At 35.6% G+C, this 27,500-nt stretch overlaps 1 protein-coding gene across 5 annotated transcripts in view; it reads right to left on the reverse strand.

Moving 5' to 3' along the window:
* LOC136854043 (protein FAM43A) overlaps positions 1 to 27,500 on the reverse strand; it is a 351,269-nt gene that overhangs the window by 101,183 nt on the left and 222,586 nt on the right. For 4 of the 5 annotated variants that reach the window (XM_067130105.1, XM_067130108.1, XM_067130107.1 and 1 more), the window contains one exon: positions 24,925 to 24,972. The exons of the other annotated variant lie outside the window; for it this stretch is intronic. The gene's annotated coding sequence lies outside the window, so the exon portion shown is untranslated. The remainder of the gene's footprint in view (positions 1 to 24,924; positions 24,973 to 27,500) is intronic. 5 annotated transcript variants of the gene reach the window in all.

Raw genomic sequence — 27,500 nt, forward strand, 5'->3', positions numbered from 1 at the left:
GTATTTAAACACAACCTGCGTATAGTGTCATCCAATTATTCGAGTTGTAACCGGATATGCTCAAGTAATCAAATCAACAGCAAAAGAAAATGTTTTTGAAGTTGAAAAATATCAAGACTCTCGTCAATCGTCTGTACTGTCCGTAGTCCAGCTCCCTTACAAACCTTACTACTTTAATGGACCACCTATGGACCTTGACCTGTGCTGGCACAAAGCCACCTATATCTAAACCAATCAACAAACCACGTATTCATTAACGTTTTCTAATCAACAAACCACGTATTCATTACCTTTTTCTGTCTTGTTTAATACAAGTCTACTTGAATTTCATGCACAGATATTTAGTACGCTACAGCCACTGATATTACATCACATTGTAAAGTGTTCATCTCTACGGGCACATCTGTCATTTGTACCGTCAATCTCAGTAACTATTTCTGACAGCTTTTTAAATCATTGAATCCGTCATGAGATCTGTCCCTCGCAAATAAAGCCAGAAGACAAAACAACGCAAAAGGTGGTTTTCTTTCTCTGCATGGACTTGAGTACGAGCATATTTCAAATCCTAGATAGTACAGTAAAAATTACTGACCAAGGTCCAGGGAATTGCCCATTCTGTGACTTTGCTATTTACAATAGTACAGATCAAGCACAAAGCAGCATGCACGATTTAGTCTAAAAGCAATCCACACCTAACCCAGATTAAACTTATAGGTCTAGTTGTCATCTGGCCACCTAAGCAGCACGTACGCTGGTAACATCACACTTGCATCACCAGCCAACCAGCTCGCATTTCTCGAGGCAAGTTTCTGAGACTGATCACATTAAACAATACTTGGTGTAGGTGTAACGTGTTCAACGCCTGGTATACTGATTATTTCAGCCTGCGTGCTAAAGCTGATATTATTCTCCCACGTATGAATCATTTAAATGGGGGTAATACTGTGAGATGTCAGTGCATAACGATCGACATGGGTTTGTTGTAAAAACAGAATGATGTTGCCACAGCCACCAGCCATTGAAGGTTTGCAGGAATGAACGTACGTCATTCCGCTGACGAATGTGTTCTCTAGTCTCAAAAACGAATAATGTTTGGGGCTTGTTATATTTTTATACAATGCACAGAGGTATTAACCAATTTTTCATATGTTGCTATCCTCGGTGAAATTCTACCCTGTCGAGGGAGTAGTGCCGTCAGTGCACGTCATGCGGTGCACTGTAGGCATTACTTAAGGTTCTTTGCAGCGTCCCCTTGGCTCCTAGCTGCAACCCCTTACGTTCCTTTTACTGTACCTCCTTTCATACTCTCTTTCTTCCATCTTACTGTCCACCCTCTCCTAACAATTGATTCATAGTGCAACTGCGACATTTTCCTCCTGTTACACCTTTCAAACCTTTTACTGTCAATTTCCATTTCAGCACTGAATGACCTCATAGGCCCCAGTGCTTGGCCTTTGGCCTAAATTCTGTATTCAATTCAATTCAATTCGGTGGAATTCTACAGTTATGATTCTTTATTAAAAAAAAAAAAAAAAAAAAAAAGATGGATAAAACAATGAAAATGTAGGCGAAGCTCTCAATACCATTCCATTTAAAACATTTAAAATTTAGCTTTATAAATACTGGCAGATTATATCGAACAGAATACTCGACTTAATTCTCGCGTTTTCTATTCCAGTTCAATAACACTCCGTATCATAGTTGCAGTTTTGCAATCAAAACAGTGAGTTGCGCACACAAACACTTCAAATGCTAACATTGATTTTCCAAATACCACAGCGTTTTTGCAACGTGTTTCAACGAATTTGTTTTTATATCAGGCTCAGCGCTTACTACTGTAACTTCTTTTTTTTTTACCGTAAATAACAATGAATATTTTATTATTATTATTATTACTATTATTATTATTATTATTATTACTAATCGGAAGGTGAACCCTATTCATATGGAACAAACCCACCAAAAGGGGCCACTGACTTGATATTCAAGCTTCCAAAGAATAAGGTGTTCAGACGTGAATCCAAAAGTTTAAAAAATACTCTGTAGCACGAGTCTTGAAATGGGGAAACAAATCCACAGTCATTTATGGGTACATATATTCAAAAAACAAATCTCTACGGAGAGCTTTCGGGAATCTGTTCGATTTCCCGTTTTAATCGAAAAGATTCCCAAAAGCTCTCTGTAGAGATTTACTTTCAAATATATGCCCCCATACATAACTGTGGATTTGTTTCTCCAATATGGTGTTCATTTGAAAGAAGTTACAAAAGAAATAGGAAAAACAGTATAGGGAATAGAGCCTCTTCCTCCCAACCCCATACAAATACAGGTAAAATGAGAAACAAAAAATGCATTTCTCGACTGTAGTGTTCTGTAAGTTGCCTCTACCACCACAGAATCTCCCATGAACCGCTGGAGCCCTTGAGCGGTAGAATCCGTTAGGTTCTGCAAAGCTCGACTGAGACTAAGATATGAGGAGCAGGGGGAGAGTCACTGAGACCTTAGAGGCTTAGACTAAGACGGCTCATTGTCAGGTAGCAGTATGTCGATGTCCGTCTTGAGTCTAGAGTTTAGTCTTTATTCCTCTTTTTTTTTTTTTAAGTACTGTAAATGAAGGTGTACTCCTTAGTAATCAAAGAGTACACCTTTTTCATCATTATAAAATAGAGGCACAAAGACAAGTGGAAATAAAATTAAGGAAGCATTTGAGAAACATTTAAGTATTCATGTCCTATGTTCTTTGGAATCTGTAGACCATCATTTGTAGGAAATTGAGGAATAATTCTTCAGAAAATTCATTCTTCATGTACTAATATATCGTGACGGATAAAGTAGATAAGAGTGAATAACTTCCACATTGTGGCGTAATGCACTGAGCAAGTTCTCTCTCTCTCTCTCTCTCTCTCTCTCTTCCATCAGAACTCTTCCAACAAAGAACGAAAACATCTTTTCTGGAACAAAGTAATATATATATTAAGTGCAGGAAATATATAGTGGAAAACATCAACATTTTCAATGTATATATATATATATATATATATATATATATATATATATATATATATATATATATATTTATATATATAAATATATGTGTATATATAATATATAGGCCTATATATATATCTGTATATATACAGTATATGTATATGTATATATATATATATATATACAGTATATATATTATATATATATATATATATATATATATATATATATATATATATATATATATATATATATATATATATATATATATAATTTCTTATGCAAAGCGACATAAAAGAAGGACATACGATTCTAATCCACCCTAATTCATGACTGTTTACCGAGTTCGGCATTTTCTTTCAATATTGGTAATCAATCCATCTCACTCCGTCAGACAGGGATGAAGATAGGATGTTTGACCAGGAAACCTCATCCTGCCACAGGTAAACAAAATTACCCGCTCCAATAGCTTTTCCGTCTCTTGATAGGGGCAAGTCTCTCTCTCTCTCTCTCTCTCTCTCTCTCTCTCTCTCTCTCTCTCTCTCTCTCTCTCTCTCTCTCTCTCGAAGAAGATGAAAAGGTGGAACAAATCAAAAGTCCACTGATGGTTATGGCAGATACTTGCTCTGCTTTGGAATTCTATAGAAATTTGTTATTCCTTCTCTCTCTCTCTCTCTCTCTCTCTCTCTCTCTCTCTCTCTCTCTCTCTCTCTCTCTCTCTCTCTTTACCCTATATCATTATTATTAAAGTAGTTTAACCAGACCACTGAGCTGACTTTCGGCTCTCATAGGGCTGGCCCGAAGGATTAGATTAAAATACCAGGTTCAGGCTTCACGACAAGCACTAGGACCAAATAGATCATTCAGTGCGATGATGAACGAATTAAAATGATGTTGACCTTTAATACTGTTGGCGAAATACTGTGAAAAGATTAAAAACTCTGAGACAAAAAAAAAAAAAAAATTCGAGGCCAGTATTGTCCACATCTTACTTACAAAGGTGTCTCCACCATACTCAATATTCCCCGACCCACCAATCGCCCAAACACGCGCCCCCCCTAAAAAAAAACCCTTAATCATTACGACCGTTACTGGTATGAATTCGAATTCCAGTGATGGAAAACCAATACGGACGCAAAAGTCTAAGAAATGGAGTCAGTAGCGCTTGACAACACACCTCGAGCAAGTACAGCTACTTTAATGACGAGCAATGACCACCATGATGACTCGGGACTGCGCACGAAATCATTCAAGACCTCAATAATCAGTATAAAAAAAAAAAAAAAAAAAAAAAAACCCTGGCCGAACGGATCGGCGCCAGTTTCCTTCCCTATTTTGCCAGGCTTTGGAATGCTGCATTCCTTCCTTCGAGTTTAGGACCCGGTCTTTCTTTCATTTCCTAACCTTCTTTCATTTTCTTGCTTCCTTTGAACGTGAGCTGCATGAAAACATGTCCTCGCTATTCCCATCTCAAGGCCCCATCGTGCCCTGACAACTTAGCGGTCAACACCGCGTCCAGTCAGCCTCTGCTTTTACAAAACTTGCCAGGATATTAAATCAAGCTATATTCATGTATATATTACAGGCGCGGCCAACGACCCTGAGGGCCTCACCGTGCTCTGGCAACCTAATAATGCATCTGATTTCTTAACGGCAGGTTGCCAGGACACTATAATAAAACCTTCACACTCGCTGGCTGGTGTCATTGTCATGATCTAAGGAAATTAGTGGAGAAAATAGAGTTGAAAATGCAACAAATTCTTATTGGTTCTAGTTTTATGTAATAGACAAGCGGGGCCAATATATAAATGTTTGATGTCCTGATCCTGAGGAGCAGGTGTAGAACACCTGTCCCTGTGGCTGGATCCAAGGATTAAGATAATTATAAATCCCAGGGATTAAAAATGGGGAACAGAACAATTGACGGGGGTTTTAATCTTTCTCTTCAACCATAACTGTAAAATGGAAGACGTATGTCGCAGAAAATCAAGGTTATCCAGAATGTTTGCAAAAAAATAAATAAAAATAAATAAATAAAAATAAATAAATAGTAATTAGTATTTAGTATTACTTCTTCAGACAGGAAGCAGTACACAAATATGTACTGAATAAAGAGCACCAACAATAAATCGGACTGCATAAGACTTTTTAATAGGACAATGTAACAGTGACAATAAATTATATATCTTTTCATTTATTTTTTAGGACTAAAGATAATCCATTTCAAGATGGAAATTTTGCTTAGACATAATTGCCTCGTTAAATTCGAGAAGCAACTTGAAGACCTTAAGAAAAAAAAACTTATTTTCAAGAAGAAACTAACAACAATGGACACGTGCATTTCGGGCATCAAGTTACACCATATCCGGCCAGCCCTAGGAGAGCTGTTAATCAGCTCAGTGGTCTGATTAAATTATTTTATTAATAATAATAAACCATACCCACTTAAGACATGATTCAGTGTTGAGCGTCAACTCGAGAAAGAAAGGGCGACAGAAAATTACTACTGTAACTGTATGACAAGGCAAGCGGCTTCGGCTGCAAACTCGTGCCAAATCAATAGAGCTTAATGTTCCAAATGCCTGACAATTTGCAGTCTTGGGAATGCGCCTAACAATCGCGTCGATACTGCAGTCAAGTGAGTGAACACGCGAGATCGTTCACCTTGAACTTTTATTGGTGCTTCCACTAATTTCTGTAGCTACCTGCATTCTTTCTTTCTTTTTTTTTTTTTTTGCTGAACTTCGATATAATCTAATAATGGTTCTAGCATTTGCCCAGTCTTTTGTTTTTTCTTCCTTAAATCGCAGCTACATTTACGATAGGGCTGATGACGTAGGAATTCTCACTTAATGACTCTGAAAGTCCATTCTTTGTCGTTGTTATTGGTCAAGTCCAGAGGTCCACAACAGACTTCTTGACCCCCTCAGAGCCTTACCGCACTTTGGGGAAAGACCTGTGTTGGCACAAAACCGGCTTAATCTAAACCAACCAACCAGTCCCTCTTCAGACTCAGGCTTGTTTTCCAACCCTAATCGGTTACCTGGAGGCAAAACCCGCTAAGTACAACAATCAAACACACCTCGTTCGCTTGTCAGCACCCAAAAGGAGATTGTTCGATAAAACATTTTCTGTTTCCAGTACACAAGCCGGTATTGGCACCCGTTACCTTTCGCTGATCAAGTTCAAAAACCCCGTGGGAGGAAAATGTTCTTGGAAAGCATCGCATTAGTTTAATATTAGTTTCCATTTTCATGTCATCAATATTAAGAGGATCTTTTGGATTAGCATTTCTGTGAATGGAAGGCAACTCGCAGAGGATTTTAACGGCCAGTTACTTTACATTTCAAAGCAAATTATAAATAATCATTAACCAACAGAATACATTAATGGACCTGTGTACAAAAGAAAGTGAGTCCGAGCCCTGAAAAGCAAAAGGTCAATAGCAAACCTTTTGATTCACAGAGTTCGAAAAAAGGGAAGCCGATATCACCCGCGCAGCGACTCCATGCATCAAGAATTGTAAAATCTACTCACTGGAAAATTTAACTGCTTCCGTGACTTCGATAAAATCATTATTTTTTGTACCTTTAATCAAAGAAGGCCAGGAATGGCATTGGTAAAATAAATGATATTCCGTCGACGATATATATCAATATAGCTGCCAATTTCGTGATGATAAAAACCCACTGATCAATAGCCGAAACTCAGGGGTGAGGGAGCGATTAAAGTAACAAATATATGATACGTGTGTTCATGGGCATGCAAGCCCTGCATCAGGGTTAGAGAAACTGCAATACAGCTCTGTCTGTCTACCTCTTTCTACACACACACATATAATATATATATATATATGTATATAATTATGACAATTCTCATATATATATATATATATATATATATATATATATATATATATATATATATATATATATATATATTATTCTGTATAACTATCCATCCACTGGCCTTTCATACCCTAATTCTGAATGGAGAAAAATAAAAGTTTAGAGCCTAACCCCCACTTACGTGAAACAATATTCTGGTAAAAGCCAAGTCAGAGGACTTTGAGATATATAACAACAGAAGGAAAAAGGTGCAAAACAGAGGCCATAAAACAGCACCCACAAGGCAAATAGAAAAGTTATGTATGGGGATACAATTTATATTGGTAAGCATTTGTAAAATTGTTGATTAGATTTAAAGGATGAGTAACCCAAAACTGAGATCAATATAAAACCAACGGAAGGCTCTGCAAACGGGATAAAGAAAAGGCTTGATGACACTGACAACACACCAAGGAAAAGGTTTAATGACACTGACAACACACCAAGAATTCGAGACGCGGTTCTACATCTGAATCACGTTCAATTTCCAAAACAACTCTGAGGTAACACCCCACATTCTGATAGAGAATCGACTGCATAGTTATCAAACAGAACTACTGAGCTAGATGTGAAAGCGTAAGTAAAATGGATAAAACCTGTGTTTTTAGGGCACTGAAATTTATTCGACTGCCAACCTTTTGCATTTGGGTATGATTATCAGGACTATCAGATGACAACAAAGAACAAGTAAAAAATGCACCAAAGTTTCTTCTCCGCAATCGAGTTTACTGTACAGCGTGTCATCAAGGCCACCGAAAACAGATATATCTTTCGGTGGTCTCAGTATAATGCTGTATGAGCCGAGGCCCATGAAACTTTAACCACGGCCCGGTGGGGGTAAATCCTTTACCTTTGTCAGAAGCACGATTATGGCTAACTTTAACCTTATACAAAACAAAAACTACTGAGGCTAGAGGGCTGCAGTTTGGTGTGTTTAATAACTGGAAGGTGGATGATCAACATACCAATTTGCAGCTCTCTAGCCTCAGTAGTTTTTGAGATCTGAGGGCGGACAGAAAAAGTGCGGTGCGGACAGAAAAAAGTGCGGACGGACAGACAAAGCCGGCACAACAGTTTTCTTTTCATAAAACTAAAAACAGGTGTAGAAGCTGAATTTTCGACAAAATACATGAATAGGACACAGGACAGAATCCTTACGAAGGGTACAAGAAATCTAGAAGGGCAATATTGTGTTGTGTAACAAGGAAAGAGAAGAGGAAAAAAACAGTAAGTAAAACAGAAAACAGATGGTTTAAATACAAGTAAATAAGCAAGCAGAAAGTTGAGACAATGAAACATCGAGCCAGGTTTTGTTAAATGTCTTCATATATCATCGGGGGAGGGGGTGGGGGCGGCAGAAGATTCTCAGGGGTTCAATACATAAGGTCATCGGGTTTCCAATGACAATCTTGCCCCCCTGTGGAAGACACACTGGTGATCAGGATGTTAAGTGAAAAGTGCTTGGAGTAAAACAAAATATGCAATATAAAAGCAAGCACAAAGATAACATAACCATGAACCTATGTTTGAATATATATATATATATATATATATATATATATATATATATATATATATATATATATATATATATATATATATATGAGTGTGTATGTACAGTATGTATGCATGTATGTGTATGTATGTATGTATATATATATATATATATATATATATATATATATATATATATATATATATATATATATATATATATATATATATTGTAATACTGATACAGAATGCAGACACTAACTTTCCTAATCAATAACCTAACTGCACAACTGAACTGAGCTTGTGCTTCCTCACTGATCAAAACGCAAAGTCTTATGGATCAATGCTACCTATACCGCAGAGCCAAAGACATTCCTGGTATGAAAGAGAGAGAGAGAGAGAGAGAGAGAGAGAGAGAGAGAGAGTATTTTGAATATCTTATGAATGGGGTAAGGATTACCTCGTCGAAGTTCTCCTGTACTGATGGTTAAAAATTTTGACAGAACAATGAACACTTAGGTCTAGAGAGTTGCTAAAACGTCATAAAACATTTTTTTTTCCTTTACCAAAAGTAGAAAACGAAACCGCTAAAAATACCAAATTAGTATCTTTGAGCTTCAGAAAGCAGCTTGAAAGCAGAAAGGGCAGCGTTAAAAGTCTAAAAAAAAAAAAGAAAAAAAAGACAAGAAAAAAAAAAAAGATAGTCTGTAGGTTCCGACACCACAAGAGGCGTGTTCTGCTCGACTTTCTTTTTGTTGCGGGCGACGTGACGCAGCAGATGTGTGATATAGCTTTCGCAATTAACCAGCGCGGTTGTCAAGATCTTGCACAAACTGTTTATCAAAACTGTTCTCAGAATTATGATTAACACTCTTATTGACGGGATAATGTTTTGGATTAAAACGCTTCTTAAACCGCAAGAGCAGTGGTATTATGTTTTATGTTCTTCAAAACAACAATTTTACTCGTCATAACTGAACCAAGTCCTTTAATAAGCCTAGTCTCAGATAGACTTTGGACCTGATATAATTCTTGTATGGAACCGAACACACAACATTATATATATATGAATATATATACATATATATATACATATATATATATATATATATATATATATATATATATATATATTTATATATATATATATATATTAATCAAATTTTACTCAAACTCCCCTTGAATATAATATCAATATGCAAAACAAGAGCCGTCTAGAGCTACAAAAATAAATGTTTATTATATATATACGAAAATAAATATATAAATAAATACACAAAATAGTGAAAAAGTAAGAAAACTAAAGTAAACGCCCGCATTAAAATCGTATTTCTTATTTTCCGTAAGCTTGCTAGAGTTACCATCTACAACACTATTTTACAGTAACGGAAGTAAAGAATATGTGCACAAGGGACACCATTTTATTCCGAGAGACTGCGAATGCTGACAATCAACACCATGACTAGCAAGAACTAACTCTAGGTCTAGGCTCTAGGCTCTAGGCCTAGTATTAAATCCGAGAGTTCTCTATTGGAATAAAGCGGGGAGAATGATGGCCTAAGCAAGGTATCGTTCGATATTGGTCTAAAATACTGAATGCTAATTACACCAAGCAAGATATCTTTGGATATCGGTCTAAAATACTGAATGATAATTAGGCCTACCAAGATATCTTTCAATATCGGTCTAAAATATTGAATAATAATTAGACCAAGCTAGATATCTTTCGATCTTGGTTTAAAATACTGAATCATAATTAGACTAAGCAAGATACCTTTCGATCTCGGTCTAAAATATTGAATTATAATTCGACTAAGCAAATATCTTTCGATATGGGTCTAAAATATTGAATTATAATTAGACGAAAGCAAAGATATCTTCCGAGGTAGGTCCAAAACTTCGAATTATGATTAAAATACCTGGAAAATATAGGTAATAACGGACCACATCCAGCAACTCTGTCCCGAAAGATAAAAATCAGGCAGCGCTAATGACCTCCACACAACAGAGAAATGCACCATCAATGTTAGAACAAAGGATCCCAAGTGTGTGGTTTTAACACCATTCATCCCTTTAGCTATAGGAAGCCTTGCGAGTGTAATACCCCGGTTTCTGATAGCACAAAGAAAGGAGGACGGTAGCACACAGAAAAGAGGAGTGGGGGAGGAGCATAAAGTGTCCAAAAAACATCCAAGAGAATGAGTTATGAAACGCAAGAACACAAGCACAGACACACATACACACATCGCCTACACGTACACAGGCGCAAAGCCGAAACTGAGCAACGGTTACTTTGCAAACGAGGCGAATGTTTTCAATTCCCGTTATGAAAGCCAGAATAAATAGACAATATGAAAGTGAAAAGATAACGTTTCCACGGCGAGAAAAACACGCAAAAATCAATAAAGCTCCTTTCACGGTCGCATGAAAGCGCAGTCAAAAGATCAAACGGAAAACAAATTTGAAACACAAACACTTTTGTGTTAAAGGTCTGGATATATACAACTAAATGGAGTATCTAGATACTAGGACAATACAAATTCTAGTTAAAGGAACGCTAGTCCTATTGATCGAACAGGTTTATATTGACCTGCGCATCCATTCTTTTATTAATAACTATGCAATGATTAAAATATATATATATATATATATATATATATATATATATATATATATATACATATACATGTGTGTGTGTAAATTCCTGACTCACACCGGGATCGTACCTAGGTCTCTCAATTGCATAACAATGCAATAATATATATATATATATATATATATATATATATATATATATATATATATATATATGTGTGTGTGTGTGTGTGTGTGTGTGTGTGTGTGTGTACGTGTTTAAATTTTTTACTTACACCGGGGTCGTTCCTAGGTCTCTCAATTGAAATGCAAGGGCGCTATCATCTGACCAGATCTGTGTGTGTGTGTGTGTTTGTGTATGTATGTATACACCTATATACAGTGGGGAGAGATGGGGGGGTGGGGAGAAAAACACGAAACAGATAAAAAACTGAAGTATTACAACAGCAAAGAATAACACCAGGTACAACATCAAAGAAACAACAAAACTCGCAACGAAGGCAAACAGCTAAAAAGAAAAAGAGAGAGAAAGAGAGAGAAAGAGAAAAGAGAGAGAGAGAGAGAGAGAGAGAGAGAGAGAGAGAGAACGATCTCCATTTCCAGGTGAACAGTAAGTCAACGAGACTCCATCTTCAGAAACAACATCAGGACACTGGCCAATGGACCGGCACATTTCTTATGGAAATGAATGATAAAATACTTGAAAAAAAACAAAAGATCTTTTGCTTGTGACTGGACGCGTGTTCGATGTGGTTAGCTTGGCTGCTACTCTCTTCTACCTGCGGTTCTTCTCTGCGGCTTGTCACTGATGTGGCCTGGCACTTAAAAATCTCTCTTGTGTACGTCTCTCTCTCTCTCTCTCGTCTGTTCGTCACTAGGTCTCTCTGTAGTCGCATACTGTCGATCAACATCTGCGGCGAAAACTCGCCTTGTGCCCGCACTTGCAGGAGGGTTATTTATTTGTCTACATGTCTGGTTTGCTTATATATATATATATATATATATATATATATATATATATATATATATATATATATATATATATAAACCTCTCTATTTATTTGCCACGTGACAAAGGTCCAGACTCGCCGGGGACTGCTCGCTCCACAGCGAGAAAATACATGGCGTCAGAAGACAAACAGGTAATACAAACTGAAATAGAATTTACCTGTTGTGTTTTCTCTCGCCGGGGAGAGATCAATCGCGCGTCGGCGACAGATATCCGTCGGGTATAAACGTTACGATTATTCCCTATAATAGCTTCATGTGTTGTTTCCTAGGCCTTTCGACCGTAATCCTCCGAGTACATTACAATTAGCAGAACATTTAAAATGCCTTATTCTCTTTATTGTTATTTCAAGTTTAAATTCTTAAAACTCGAGTGCCTATTCCGTTTTCAAACATTTATATCGAAGTATTAAGGAAAGTCTCTGTGGAATTATTTTCAAGCAATTGCAAAATCAACCATATTCTCTCTATAATTCTTATAACCTCAGTGCCTATTCTGTTTTTAAATGCTCGTTATATGAAAGAATATTACGGAAAGTCTCTCTCCGTGAAATTATTTTAAAGTAATTGTACAGTTAACAAAGCATTTGAAGGTACCTTAATTCTCTTGATAATTTTTACAAATTCAGTGCCTATTCCTTTTTTAAAAGCTGATTATATCGAAGTATTAAGGAAATTTTTTTGCGAAATTATCTTAGAGTAATTATACAATTAACAAAGCATTTGAAGGTACCTATTCTCTTGATAATTGTTATAAATTCAGTGCCTATTCCTTTTTTAAAAGCCGATTATATCGATTAAGGAATTTTTTTGCGAAATTATCTTAGAGTAATCATATAATTAACAAAGCACTTGAAGGTACCCTACACTCTTAATAATGTTTGAAACTTCGGTTTCGATTCCTTTTCTAAGTGCTCATTGTATCAAAGTCCCGAGGAGAATCTCTGCAAAATTACATTATACTGTGAAGTCAGTTTAATCATGACACTAATTATTACCATCGCAAAAAATGACAATGACACACAGAAATATGATAATTATCATTACGTGTCCCCAAAGCCGTGAAAAATCCTCAGTAATGACTCTGAAAGTAATAATTAGGTCAAAGGTTATCTTTGACGATACATGTGAAGTATGTACAGTAGAGCGAATACTTGCAGAAAAAATATGTAAATATTACGTATTCTTCTCATAAAAAAATAATGTTGAGAATATTGAAACTCTCGATATTCACATACCACAATTATGTAAGATACGCATGATCATAAGTCCTAAGTTTAATATGTTTATTATTACAAGTTGAGGGTGTTTACAATACGTGTATGTAATATATAATACATACACATATAAATACTGTGTATGTATATATATATATATATATATATATATATATATATATATATATATATATATATATATATATATATATATATTATACAGAGATAGAGATTCTCTTGATCCACCTTCAGCTAACAACGAAAGATCCATATTGCTGCCATTCTCTCTCTCTCTCTCTCTCTCTCTCTCTCTCTCTCTCTCTCTCTGCAATGACCATTAAGATTTAGGAGACAATGAGCGTTTTCTCCTCTCTTTTTTAAGAGTTGCAAGGCAGTTCTTTTTGCGCCGCTGCTTTTAGACCTTTCTTTCTCTCTGCCAACAGCGTGGAAAGTGAGCATTTCCCGCCTCTTTTGTTTCTCACTTTACCCAAATAAACTCTTCCGTCTCATTCCCAAAACGAGAATGAAATCTCATTCTCTCTTCTCTATTATATTAAGCAGGGGAGAAAAGCCAGATTCAACCTTCGTTCTTCCCCGACGAAAGCAGTGAAATTTGAACCGTGTTTCGTTTATTTACTTTCGCCGCTGTCATCGATCGGAAAATGCAAGAAAGAGGAAAAAGTCAACACGATCAAGAGAATATTCGGTCAAAGCTTAATTTCTCTTTTAGTGTTGGCGGAGGCAAAATAATTAAAAGGTCACACGATGCGGACATTTAAAAATATTTAAATATTTGTTATAAATATATATATATATATATATATATATATATATATATATATATATATATATATATATATATATATATATATATATATATATAGACAGGTCATATAGCTGTAAGCTTCATAGTAACTATCAATGGGGCATCCAGAAAAAGGCTGCACGTATATGAAAACAACAGTTTATTTTGCCGATGGAGTTTCGCAATATCTCATTGCATCTTCAAGGCTGTAATTTTTACAAAAACATAAATTAAAACCTTATAAAAATAATACGAAGTAAAATAACAATTTAAAAATCACTATAAAGACGGACATGACCTACCTACCTATATATATATATATATATATATATATATATATATATATATATATATATATATATATACATATACCTACAGAATGTCTTTTACTGTAATCCAGCTGTATAATATGAAGATTAGATTAAGGGCACATAAAAACACTATTTATACGTTTGTCTAAACTACTGAACTAAAATACGTATTAATACATTTAATATATATATATAAATATATAAAAATATATATAGACAATTAAAATATATATATATAAATAAATTCAAATGCTAAAAATAATTCATAAAAACATAAAAACCATTATATCATAGGAAGAAAAAGATCAACTTCTCAAACCAGTCAGCTAGGAATTCCAGCTGGTCCTGAAAACAGCATCCACTTCATAAACTCTCGGTAAGTGGTAATTAACCTCGCTGTGTGTGAAGTTTGTAATGTTTATCTCTGAAGGCATCCTCTTCTAGAAGTTGAGTGGCTGTGTACTGTACATAGAAAATATATAAGAAAGTCAACACAGACGATTATTTTTGGTTTATATATATAAAATATATAATGTAATATATATATATATATATATATATACAGTACATATATTTATTATGTATATAATTTATGTTTATATAAATCAATAATAATAGTCTGTTGACTTTCCCATATATTTTCTAAGAATAGTACATGCAAATATATATATATATATATATATATATATATATATATATATATATATATATATATATATATATATATATATATATATATATATATATAATATATATATAATATATAGTCGCAGCGTTGATTTTATTTTTACAAAGTCATAATTCTGCTCAAAAAAAGATAGGGGAAAGGAAATACCGTAACCTCCCAGACAATCTAGTCGAGGTCATGACAAAGTACAGGTCCTCACAAAGCATAGGTACGGACATGAGGTTACCTCTTCAGGAGTTTCGTAACATCGGCATTCTACTGCCTAATCTCCATTCACTGCTACTTTTATTTTCTATTTTAATTGCTTGTGTCAATGTCTTGCATTGCTGAAAACTGCCTTTATTAAAAACCCAGAACGAATGTGAGGCTTTACACACAAATATTCTTTATAAACTTTAGAAATATCTTCCTTTTCCCATTTCTTTTATCAATGACCTAGATTGCTGAAAACTGCTTTTATTAAAAACTGAGAACAAATGTGAGGCTTTACACACAAGTATTCTTCATAAACTTTAGAAATATTTTCCCTTTTCATTTTTTTCTGAAGGTTTTTAATTTTTTTTCTTACTAAAATATGAGAGAAAGAATCGTTTTAGCGCTTTGCTTGTCTTTTGTACCAATGACTTGATTCGCTGAAAGTACAAATGGGAGGCTTTACATATGAATATTCTTCGTAAACATTAGAAATATTTTCCATATTCATTTTTTCCCGAAGGTTTAAAAAAATTTAATTTCTGTTCTTACTAAATAAAAGTAAAGGACAGTAAGTCGAAAGGCCTCGCACCACTCGGTTGTTTCACTTTCCTTCGTGGTATTGCCTTTATTTATGTAAAATTTATCACGTTCCATATTGTCGTGATTCAGTTATTCTGACTAAAATATAATGCGAGAAAAAATAGTTTTATTGCTTCCGTCATCAATCATCCTTCGCTAGTCCCTGAGGACAGCATTTCGAAATCTACACAACAATTGGGAATCCTGAATCATGGGCGCCGAAAGGTCATCTATGACGTCATCGAAAGAGGACCCCGAGCCATCAAAAAAAAAAAGAAAGAAAAAAAACTCGAACAATGAACTCAATCAATAAACTAATTAAAGGTAAAACAAACGAGTTTTCTTTTTTTATTTTATTATTCGATCTTCCAAAAGCGTAATAGGAGAGGGAAATATCCAAATTACCATGAAATCCTTTCAAGCCAGGGTAGAAAAAGAAAAGAGTTTAGTGAAAGTTGCTTTATCAAAATAACTTCTTTTATGTTGTGAAGTATTTTTTTTTTCTCGCCAGGATTTTTACTTGGGCAGTCAATGGTTAACTCATTATTTCACATTCTAAATGTCAGGTCAAGTAAAAGCTTTAATCTCTCTATCGCACTTTATATAACCATGCACACACGAATAAAAAAATATATATAAATATGTATATATATATATATATATATATATATAAATATATATATATATATATATATTTATATACCTATTTATATACCTATATATCTATATATATTATATATAATACATATATATGTACACACATATATATACACATGAATATATATATATATATATATATATATATATATATATATATATATATATATATATATATATATATATATATATATATATATATATACATACATACATGAAGTTAGAATGTGCAGTTCATCACCACTAGACTATCGTTACACAAAAAATTAAATATATGGATACACTATGATTTATTATAAATTTATATACATATACACATATATGTATACAAAAGACACTACTTTTATGAACATTAGAATATTGGCTTAAAAGACATCAGACATCTAAAAGGCATACATTCTGCCTTCGTCCAAGCACCGCGATCATAACTAACCACTAAGAATCAAGCAATTTTGTGATATTTACCGGTTATGTTTTTACGATCATCCCGAACGGGTTTGTACTAAACACGCCGCAAAGGTGGATATATACCGGGTTAAAATCCTTGGGGGTCACTATCTAGGAAAGATCCGAGAAGAATACACTTACAGCAACTGATCTTAACATCCTCTTCCTCCCCTTTATTCTTCTGAATCTTTCATTTCCGGACATTTTTCTTCTAATCGATTCAGTTACAGAAAGAAGCAAATCCTGGTCAGTTGTAAATATATTTACAGAGATAAAGGAGAGGAACAGAAATTTGAATTACCACAAGGAGGCCCTTGCCATCCTCAGATGGAAACAGTCGCTAAACGTAACCCAGCAGACCCTTCTCCCTTCCACCGTCAGGAGAACGGCAAGGCGCTCCCCTGGGATAGCAATTCAGCCGCCCGCTACTTTAGGTAGCTCGCCCTGTGACCAAAACTCCCGGGATCTGGCGCCAGCCAAATCATTGACTACGTCGGTCAGCCAGACTCTCCCAGATGAGTCATACCGCTCCCAGCCAATAGGGGGAGCTCCGCCCCCGCCCCAGCTTCCACAACCAATTGAAAATTATAATAAATCATTGTGTATCCATATATTTAATTTTGTGTGTAACGATAGTCTAGTGATGATGAACTGCACATTCTAACTTCATCGCCAAGTTCTGGACTAAGTCACCATTTAGTACTAAAAAGTAAGCGCTGGTGGTCTCAATCCTCTTTTACACTACCCTCCTTTTCAACGCTACGGTCAGACTAATAATGATATCTAATAATGCCAAGCCATTATTGTCAAGTGACTCGCGTTACACTACTTACCACAAACGCTGAAACCCAAGTTCACATTTCACTTAAAAATTCCTACCAAGGTATTCTTTGAATGAGCTCCAAAAGGCACCTGAAGAGAACGCAATCTCTACAAAATACTATCATAGTGTAACACGATTCCTAATTGACCTTAGAACTTGTTGGTTACAGGTCTTTATAAAGTAAATGCATGTGATGTAAGTGTAATTCTTCAGAACTGCCTATATTATTAATTTTGGTTGCTGTGAATTTAAGGCATTAGTGCAAGAGCATGAAGACAAACATTCAGACAAATATACGGCTAAGAAAGTGGGCTCGAATCCCACACGGGAAGGAGAATTTCACGCATTTCCTTTCGGGGTTTAAGGATAGCTTTTCGAAAAAATTAAGTCACTATGCTTATTACAATACGTAGAAATGATAAATGTGACGACAAGACAAGACTTTGTATAAATGCTTTAATCTATTTCTGTGCTGCGTGGATAAGTTCCATAGTCATACCTTCTGAATTCTTTCGCGCAACTAAAGCATCGGTCTAGATTTGTAGACAGATGATTCATATAGTACTATATATTAGATAGTACAGATCCGTTGCAGAACCAAAGACGAAATAAGACTCCACAAAATTTCAGTATTTAAAAATGAACATCATATAAGTTTATGATAACAGCATTAGGAAAGTAGTTATAAAGTAATGTGAATATATTTCTATGAAACGTAAGTTAGCATACATCCATGAAACAGTGTTTTCACATTTACACAAAAAAGAGAAGTAAAATTAATAAATATTTTGAACATAAAAGCAGTATTTTAAAATACATACAATCAAAAACCAAAACACTGACTACATCTATATACGTAATAAAAAAATAAAAAAAATTACGTAAGGAAAAGCTTAATAAAAAAATAAATAATGCAAAAGGAAGAGTTTATAGACGTACATCCAGCTATGTAACTAAAAAAACCTAAAACCGTGGAAGGCTACGGCACAACCCAAGGCTTGTGAACACTGGATACTACACTGGATACTGGTACACCACTCGTCACAAGGTAACTAAATACGGGTTCCAGAGAAAATCAAGCTTCGAATAATGGCGCAGGTACTCCAATCAATTTTGCAGAACGTAACTGAAAGGACAGGAAGTTGAACGCCCCAACTACCCAACGGAATTTACGGGGTGAGCTAATGGAGGGAAGTACACTTTGTAAATAATTTCCACCTGGAGAGAGAGAGAGAGAGAGAGAGAGAGAGAGAGAGAGAGAGAGAGAGATAACCCCCCCCTTTTTTTTAACCGGTGACGAGTTACAATAGAAATTAATGCCTCTTTAGCTTCTTAGCCATGATTTTGGGATGGAGACACTGACCCCACGCCCCAAGCCCTGCCCTCCAGTAAAGCAAGTCAATAACACCTGGCTTTCCTTGTTGGCCTCCAATCGAAAAGTTATTAAATTTTTACTTTTTCTGTTTCCCTAGTCAAAAGCAATGTTGAATCATGCTAGTACTTGAATGGGTTACCGTTTGACATTCATGGAGTGAAGAGACACTGGAATAATAACTTCATCCTAAAATCAGGGCTAAGCAGGAGAAGGACAAGGCCTGATGGTAGTGGCCTCGAGGAGGAACATGAGTCTAGCCCTTGCCATTTTAGCACTGGTTTCCACCACAACAGTGGCCTAACCACCACATACCTATTCCCTTCCTTTGGTCACCAAGTGCAAACACACCTACAAGCACAGTTTTCAGAAAGACCTAAAGTAAAGATGGAAGATTTTTCAATTTCCTCATTTCAGTTCGAATTTTATATCACGTTCTACATTCTGAGACTCCAACTGTAAAGGTGATTCCACTTTCCTCGTCTCAGTTGCATTTTATATCACGCTCTACATTCTGAGACTCCTTAGTAGAGTAAAGGTGATTGCACTTCCCTGTTTGCATTTTATATCACGCTCTACATTCTGAGACTCCTAAAGTAAAAGTGATTTCACTTTCCTCGTCTCAGTTCTCATTTTATGTCACGTTCTACATTCTGAGACTCCTTAACTAAAGGCGATTTCCCTTTCCCTCAGTTTGGATTTTATATCACATTCTACATTCTCAGACTCCTCAAGTAAAGGTCACTTTCCTTCAGTTTGCATCTTGTGTCACGTTCTACATTCTGAGACTCCTTGTCAATAATTCTGCACAAGGCATTTTTATACCCTCAATTATTAAGCCACAACCAGTTTCTTAATCTCAAATCAACTATACCTCATAATTGCCTTAAACTCAAGGTCAACTATATACGATAAGTGCACCTATCCCCGCCTGGATTAGAACCCTTGACTTTTAGGGTTGGTGCAAGGGAGATAGTGACTTAATTCACTTATCAAAAGCGCTGGATGAATCCAGTCAAGACATTCCACGTACCAACCCTAAATTATTCCCCTGGTTGAGTAAACTCAGTAATAACAGGCTATTTGTGGTTTAAATAGAAAGCAGATCACCTTAGCTTAACGTCCCCAGCCCACTGTTAGCGAGTTCGATTCTCCGCACCCAGTCACTGGGGTTTCTTCATTTGACCTTCGTTTCGGATTCAAGGCCTTTCAGTGACAGGTACATTACAAGTTTACAGTATATATACATACACACATACATACTTACATACATGCTAATATTGTGTATATATATATATATATATATATATATATATATATATATATATATATACATACATATATATAGTATATACATACACACACACATATATATACATACTGTATATATATATTTTATATAATGTATGTGTAACTGTACAGATAATCATATCAATGACATCTGATGAAAGAATATGATGATAAAAAAAAAATTCCGTCGTGAATTGGAAACCCACCATCGGAATTCAATAACTGCAGAGGAACTCCGAAAATCTGATGACCTACCCCCCCACCCCCACTCCCAACCTAAAACTCAGAGAGAGAGAGAGAGAGAGAGAGAGAGAGAGAGAGAGAGAGAGAGAGAGAGAGAGAGAGAGAAGGGGGGTGGGGAAATTGGACCTAGGAACTCAATCAATCACAGACTAATGTCAAACCGTTCAGAGAGAGAGAGAGAGAGAGAGAGAGAGAGAGAGAGAGAGAGAGAGAGATTTCCAACCGAGTCTGTCCCTAATACCAAATAGACTTTTGACAAACGATTTTTTCCCGGTCCTCATTGAACTCCCAGCACTGCAGCTTTCATGTAAAATCCCCCTTTTGTGACTGACTGACTGACTGCTCTCTCTCTCTCTCTCTGTCTGTCTGTCTGTCTCTCTCTCTTCTCTCCGTTCAGCCATTGGTTCGCTTCCAAATGAAAATATCTCGGAGTCCTGCATATTCGCCATTCGCGACCTTTTGACTTCGGTTTCACAAAACGCCAAAGAGCAGACAAAACAGAGTTGACTTTTATTCGATATTGAGAACAAACAAAAATTAACAGTCGATAATTATTGGATGAAGGTTAGTCAATACCAGTACTACTACTGCACCTACCATCAAATACTAATACTAATACTGTTACTACTATGAACAAAAATATTAATAGAAGATAACATCCACCTATATCACCTATATCTGTCTCTTTGCTATTTCTATTTATCTGCTTCACATAAAACCGATCACATGTAATTGCGTCAAATTTCAATAGCCAGAAATCAAATGAGCCTATTGTTATATTTTGATTTATAAATATCCCTTTATAAAATATCAAACTCATTGTCTTCAGAAATAATAAATAAAAGTTTTTCTTGTTTTTGTAAATAGTCTCCTAGTGGCTGAAGATAAAATACAAAAATGTGGAAACTGGACAAAATAGCGATCTAGCACTGTCAGTTCTTACTGGAAACTAATCGAGGTCAATGAGGAATATTAAACCATTATGAGCAGGTATATTAAGAATCTGAAACAGCACATCAAAAGATATGAACAAGTAAAAAAATGCGCCGAAGTTTCTTCAGCACAGTCGAGGTTTCTGTACAGCGTATAAGTAAGGACACCGAAAACAGATCTATCTTTCGGTCGTCTCGGTGTAATGCTGTATGAGCCGCGGCCCACGAAACTTTAACCACGGCCTGGTGGTGGCCTGGTCTATATCGTTGCCAGATGCACGATTATCGCTAACTTTAACCTTAAATAAGATAAAAACTACTAGGGCTAGAGGGCTGCAATAAGGTATGTCTGATGATTGGAGGGTGGATGCTCAACATACCAATTTGCAGTCCTCTAGCCTCAGTAGCTTTTAAGATCAGAGGGCGGACAGAAAAATGTGGACAGAAAAAAGTGCGGATGGGCAGACAAAGCCGGCACAATAGTTTTCTTTTCAGAAAACAATAATAAGATAGACTTGACTCCGATCAGTCCTTATTATTATGATTACCATAACGACCTCTAGGTAAATTAACTAAAAAAAAAAAAGTTTCCATCCAAGAAGTTCAGGCAGCATAATTTCCGGCAGTTTGAATTTAGATTTTCAACGCTTCCACATTCAACATTATAAGCTTTGACGGAACTCAAAGCAAAATTTTGGTAGTCCAGCTACGAGTGCTTGTTTATATAATGTGGCATACCAAAACTGATTTGCCTCAATGTTTGCAAGCTCTTTTTGTGGTGGAAATTGTTCAAGTTGTGAATAGATGATACATCTGTTAGAACCAAAGAACCAAATGACTTAGCCTATACCTTTTTGCCTTGTAATGAAGCCATAATCTATCTTCTACAATAATAAAATCCGAGTGGATCTTTCTAGTTTGTCCGCCCTGGGGGGGGAGGTAGGGGGTCGGGATGGTAGGAGAGACATGACACATCCGCCCTACTCCTTCAAACCTGTTTGTCCGCACCAGGTGGGGGCGGGGTAGGCAGGGGATCGGAAGGGGTAGGGGCGACATGACACATCCACCCTCCTCCTGCAAACCTGTTTGTCTGCCCTGGGTGGGGGTGGGGTGGGTAGGGATCGGGAGGGTAGGAGAGACATGACACATCCACCCTCCTCCTGCAAACTTGTTTGTCCGTCCCAGGTGGGGGCGGGGTAGGTAAGGGATTGGGAGGGTAGGGGAGACATGACGGCAGCACCGGGTTCCAGAGCAGCGTAGCGCACACTATCAAGCTCGTATCATAATATATAACAAAAGGTAACTTTGATACATGTTTTTCAGTAGGTGCCAGCAAATACGGTTATTTGACCAACTGCTTTGAGGTATACTCCAAATAGATATTTATCTCTCCTAAAATTCTTCTGTATGAAACGTCATGGGAGTCACATTCACTATTAATCTAACATCCCGGGACTGCAAAACTGTCCTGCACAGTTATTTCTTTAAATGTAAGAATTCCAAGTAAAAAATCAGATCCTGTTCGAAAACCAAACTAGAAATTTCAAGGAAATTTCCCTTTAGGCCTCTGAATTTAAAAGCACGACCTCACACTTCTTTTTTGTTGGGTTGCAGGGACGGCGTTTCATTCAGTGTAGCCATAAAGCATTAAAACAGCAAAAGGTATTTTTCAGAATATAAAAGAAATATGAAAGATGTGAACAAACAAACAATAATGCACTTAACAAGATATGCAGCGATAATAATGCTCACAAGATGCTTATTCACAAGAAAATAATTCAGGCATCATGAAGAGTGACCTTAAAATCCTGTAGTGAAAAGGCCAACACGATAGAGACTGCACGTCTTGTGCGACAAAAAAAAAAAAAAAAAAAAAAAAAAAGGGTCCTTAGCGGCTGGTGCATATACAACGCCATAAGACTAACGATGGAGATATAATTCGAAAACGCAAATCATGTACCGAATCAAGACGATAAAAGTTAACGGCATTAGTCAGAAAATTCACTGAGCAACAGTGACCCCTCTTATGGGCGCTTCCAGTAACACTGTCCAATTAATAATAATAGAAACTTTAAAAGGAAAAAGTGAGCGGAAATGTACCTCTAGACAACCCACTGGAATGAAGGCCACAGTACAGAAGAGCTAAATATAGCATTTAGGTATGAGTCAGTCGCCGCAAATAGCAAAGAGAACGGATACTCCCCATAATTAGCAGAATGCATTTTGATTGGGAAATATTGACCGGCCTTAACTCACCTACCCTATAAATAAATATATATATATATATATATATATATATATATATATATATATATATATATATATATGTATATATATGCATATATATATATATATATATACTGTATATATGTATATATATATACATGTATATATATATATATATATATATATATATATATATATATATATATATATATATATATATATATATATATATATATATATCTTCGTTTTAACGTGCTTTTTCCCATTTTCTATATGGGGTAAGCACGATGCCTTCTTTTACGAAGGACTTATATATATATATATATATATATATATATATATATATATATATATATATATATATATATATATATATATATATATATATATATATAATATATACTATATATATAATATATACATATATATACATTACATTATAATAAGAGAATTCATTTTTGTTGGCCTACTGTATACATATTAGTATTTCCCCTACATACATAACAAGGATTCACTTTCTGTCCACACTGTCTCACAGAACCTCTTTGTTATCCCTTGGTGTTTCCCCTTCTATGGCGTTTATTCTGTCCTTTAATTCTTCCCTATTTTCACCCTTTAACCGGACAAAGGGTTTCACCCGGAAGCTAATGGCTGCCAATTATGGGTATCTATGGGCCAATCAACAAGCTGGTGTTGAATGACGTCACGCAACCTGACAGACTAGATTAGCCGGTAACCTGTATGAATTATCTAGTATTAAAACGTGCGCGCGAACGTGAGAGAGAGAGAGAGAGAGAGAGAGAGAGAGAGAGAGAGAGAGAGAGAGAGAGAGATTTTTTTTATATACCTTAACCTGAAAAGTACAAATACGGAAGGTCTACCTGAAAGCCTTATGGCTAAACATGGGAAACACTGTAGCCTACTCATACCAAATATGCTAAAAAACATAGAATAAATAAGCTTGAACATTTGTGAATTATAACAACACTGGTTATTATTATCATTATTATTATTATTATTAGATAAAATTCTACTGATAATTACAGATGGAATCAGTACCATCGTGTTACTCCTCGATAAATATAAAATGCCTTTGTCAAAGACCCCATAATTGAAAAAATAAACATACAGAGAAAAAGAGAGAATTATGCAATGCTTTTATCTTACCTTTGTTGGGCTCAGGTTTCCTGTGTTAAATTTCTCCGCACCACAAATCTGGAAAGAAAAAGAATTTCTATAAATATTTCATTGAATGCAAAATGTGAATTGTAAAACAAATACAAGACTTTTATGTGCGTGAATGAGTACAAATGTGTTACTTTTAAGATTTTTTTGGTAGAAACTGGCAGAGAACGGGGAGTACGAAGCGATAATTAGTGCATATGATAACGAAGAGAAAGTAGTTGTGAGAGAGAGAGAGAGAGAATTTTTTTGTATAACCTGGTTTTGGGAACATGGAAGGTTGGTTGCGCTAGGTAAACTAAATGCAAAAGAGGCTCATGTGGCAATGAGTTTGTTTAATTATCCAATTGTAAGAGAAAGTGAGAACTTGGCTTTCAAAGATGAGTATCTTGGGTAAACTTGTGAAATAGGAAATAACGAAGGGAAGATGGAAGGGTAGTTTGGTGTGCATAAGGAAAAAAAAAAATAGTAGAAGGGGTTGAATTGAAGTCGTTCAAAGTAAACACAGGATAGTTTTAGATGAAGAGGAAAACCAATGTGGCCAGGAAAATTAACAAGAACAGTGCCTTTAATGCAAAAAAAAAAAAAAAAAAAAAAAAATAGCAGAAGGGGTTGAATTGAAGTCATTCAAAGTAAATAGAGGGTAGTTTCAGAGGAAGAGAAAAGCAATGTGGCCGGAAAAATTAACAAGACAAGTTCCTTTAATGAGAAAGAATTATGAATTGCCTGTGTGGATTAACATATATAGGAAGTAATAGTGGGAAGTGTTCGGGAGTACAGTTGTAACAGAAGGAAGAATAAAAGTAGTACATTAAAAAGTACTCGTAGTAGCCTATGTCTTGAAATGGAGAAAGAAATCCATTGTATATACGGGTACTTATATTAAAATATAGTTCTCTACAGAAAGCTTTCGGGAACCTGTTCAATTCCCATTTTCAATGGAACAGACTAAATGCTGAACTGGTGAAACGAGGAATTTAGCAAATGAAAATAGATTGTGCTAGGAGTGCAATACGGAAAGAAAATGGGACAGATAAGTAATTCTAAATGAGGTGTCTCAGAGAAGCAAGGTTACAGATGAAATCAGGAAATACGTTATATTTAATAAAAAAAAAAATGTGATAGAGAAGTGTAAACATCATTCATGACCGCAAAACTTTACATATCTTGGTGGATACAGGACACTTCTTAGCAGAGGAAACATCTCGGCAGATAGAGTGTCTCTCTCTCTCTCTCTCTCTCTCTCTCTCTCTCTCTCTCTCTCTCTCTCTCTCTCTCTCTCAGTATTTTTCACTGTTTTTGTGCTTTAATTTTGTGCTTATGATTTTCATCCGTTTATCAAATGAAACCGCACCTTGAACATAAGGGACAGATTATACAGAAAGTTTTTCTCTACTAAAATGATCTACCTATGTTTTATATATATATATATATATATATATATATATATGTATATATATTATATATATTTATATATGTACACACACACACATATATATATATATATATATATATAAACCATTTATATATATGTATTCATATAGATCCAAACCAACGATATATATATATAGAAAAACCATTTACAGATATGTATTCAGAGTAGATCCAAACCAACGATATTAATGCCAAAAAGCTTCAGATGAGAGAGACCCGCTGAGAGAGATTGAGAGAGAGAAAAAGAGAGAGAGAGAGAGAGAGAGCCAGACGAGAACTTGATGTCATAAAGTCGAGAGAAGCTTTGAAAAGTGAGAATGTTTATCCTGCGGAATGAAAATTTAATCAAAGTGCTTAGGTCGGCAAAATGACAATTGAGCTCCTGTGGTTGCTTCAGAGAGAATTGATGCAAAGCTTGATCGGGGGAAATTTAATTAAAATCTCTTTCTTCTGCGTGACGAACATAGATCCTTTTTCATGAAAGCCCAATAAAACAGTCTGATTCTGATATCATCTTTGATGTTGTTGATATGGGCTGAGTCCTAAAATTTACCGGTATTTGAAATTTACGGCAAAATATTCACTAGCAACGCAACACCGGCGTTGGTTACCAGATGACGTCACCAAGCCAGCTTAGAGCCCATTTTATCTTATTCCACCCAGGATACTATAAAAACGACTTGGCTCCACCGAAATAAGGTAAGTGAGATTAAGGATAAAATTCATCAGTAAGATAAAATTGTGTTAAAGATTTCATGACTACAAATATTGGGGTACCAGATGACGTCACCAAGCCAGCTTAGAGCCCATTTTATGTTATTCCACCTAGAATACTCTAAAATACGACTTGGCTCCACCAAACTAAGGTAAGCGAGAGTAAGGATAAAGTCTCATCCGTCAGCTAATTTGTGTTCAAGATTTCATCGCTACAGATACTGGGATTCTGGACAGGCTAGGCTACTGCGCTCTAAGATGTGTTATAAAAGACACGACTCTCTCTCTCTCTCTCTAACTTCTCATGCAAAAAACTTACAGCAAAAATAAAAAGTCTGTCAGGAATGAAGGTTATTTGAACGATTAAGTGAAATCTGTTTAATTATATGCGTCCCTATGTTCGAAAAAATACG

This window comes from Macrobrachium rosenbergii, chromosome 28 (assembly GCF_040412425.1).
Source record: "Macrobrachium rosenbergii isolate ZJJX-2024 chromosome 28, ASM4041242v1, whole genome shotgun sequence".
NCBI lineage: Eukaryota > Metazoa > Arthropoda > Malacostraca > Decapoda > Palaemonidae > Macrobrachium > Macrobrachium rosenbergii.